The sequence below is a fragment of the Cebus imitator genome, unplaced genomic scaffold, assembly GCF_001604975.1.
Source record: "Cebus imitator isolate Cc_AM_T3 unplaced genomic scaffold, Cebus_imitator-1.0 Scaffold523, whole genome shotgun sequence".
NCBI classification, from domain to species: domain Eukaryota; kingdom Metazoa; phylum Chordata; class Mammalia; order Primates; family Cebidae; genus Cebus; species Cebus imitator.
This window is the reverse complement of record NW_016107838.1, coordinates 1,142,731-1,143,978: the sequence shown is the minus strand read 5'-3', so window position 1 is coordinate 1,143,978 and position 1,248 is coordinate 1,142,731. Positions and strand designations below refer to the sequence as shown.

General features: G+C 46.1%; 1 protein-coding gene across 1 annotated transcript in view; it reads left to right on the top strand.

The window, feature by feature from the left end:
• Positions 1-310: 310 nt before the first annotated feature.
• LOC108293123 (demidefensin-3-like) overlaps positions 311-1,248 on the top strand; it is a 6,423-nt gene continuing 5,485 nt past the window's right edge. Inside the window, exon 1 of the mRNA XM_017514375.2 lies at positions 311-386. The gene's annotated coding sequence lies outside the window, so the exon portion shown is untranslated. The remainder of the gene's footprint in view (positions 387-1,248) is intronic.

Below are 1,248 nucleotides of genomic sequence, written 5' to 3'. Positions count from 1 at the left end.
TTAAACTTTCCGTGGGTCCAGGTAGTTCAGCCTCAGCTACCAGCACAGGCATCACAGGGTCAATGTCTTAGGAGTCATGGAGAATCCATAGTTGGTTACTGCCAGGGCCTGGCCAGGGCTGAGCAAGGTAGATGAGGGGTCAGTCCCTCTGTGGACTCCTGTTTGGAGCCCAGCTTCCCACTGAATTTCTCAACTGCCCTTGCCACCGGAGTTATTGAATAATGCACTTAACAGAAAGTAACCCCGGATATTAGGACACCTGATCCCAAATGAACCTTAAATAGGAAGTCCTCTCCTGTCTGTGCACGGCTGCTCTTGCTACAGGAGGCCCGGGACAACCGACTGCTGTCTGCCCTCTCTGGTCACTCTGTCTAGCTTGTGGATCTGTAAGTAACACAAAACTTCCACTTTCACATTGAGGTTTCAACGGTGAAACTGTGTCCCCAATATGACCTGTGACTCTCAGGCCACCCAGAGGGACCCAGCAATGAATGCCCTACTGTGCACTCTGTCTCAACCTTTGGTGGCTGCTGGGGGCCGTGGCTACCAGCTAAGTTAATAGACAAACTCAACGAATTTCCTTCTAAATACACCTGTCCTACTTGACGTGTCCAATAGAGGCAATAATCACTCCTTAGAACACTCTGCTCTTGTGAGAGAAGCCTCTCCAGGTCCTTGGCCTGTTTTTCAAACAGGTTATTTGCTTTTTGCTGTTGAGTTGTTTGACTTCCTTATGTATTTGGATATCTACCCCTTCCACCACTTATGGTTTGCAAATATGTTCTCTCATCTTCTGGGTTGCCTTTTCATTCAGTGGCTTGTTTTGGCCGTGCAGATGCTTCAGCGTTCAATGTAGCCCCATCTGTGTCTTCTCCCTTTCAGTGCCTGTGCCTTTGGTGTCATAGCCAAGAAATGGTTACCTGCATCAGTGTCAAAGCTTTACCTTCATATGTTCCTCTTCTGATTTTATGGTTTCATATACCTGTTCAGATCATGACATTTTCAGTTGATTTGTGTACATAGTGTATGATAAAGGACCACATGTATACGCACATCAAATTATAAGGGGCTATGCAGTAGATATATATAAGGTTTAATTCTTATTCATATCTCAGTAGAGCTGGAAAGAAGCTTTTGGCTGTAGATGAACACTATGTCACTGGGCTCATTTCACCTATAGCCTGACAGGGTCATTGTCCTTTTCACACTGGCCCCTACGGGATGCTATTCACCCCATAACTTCATGAG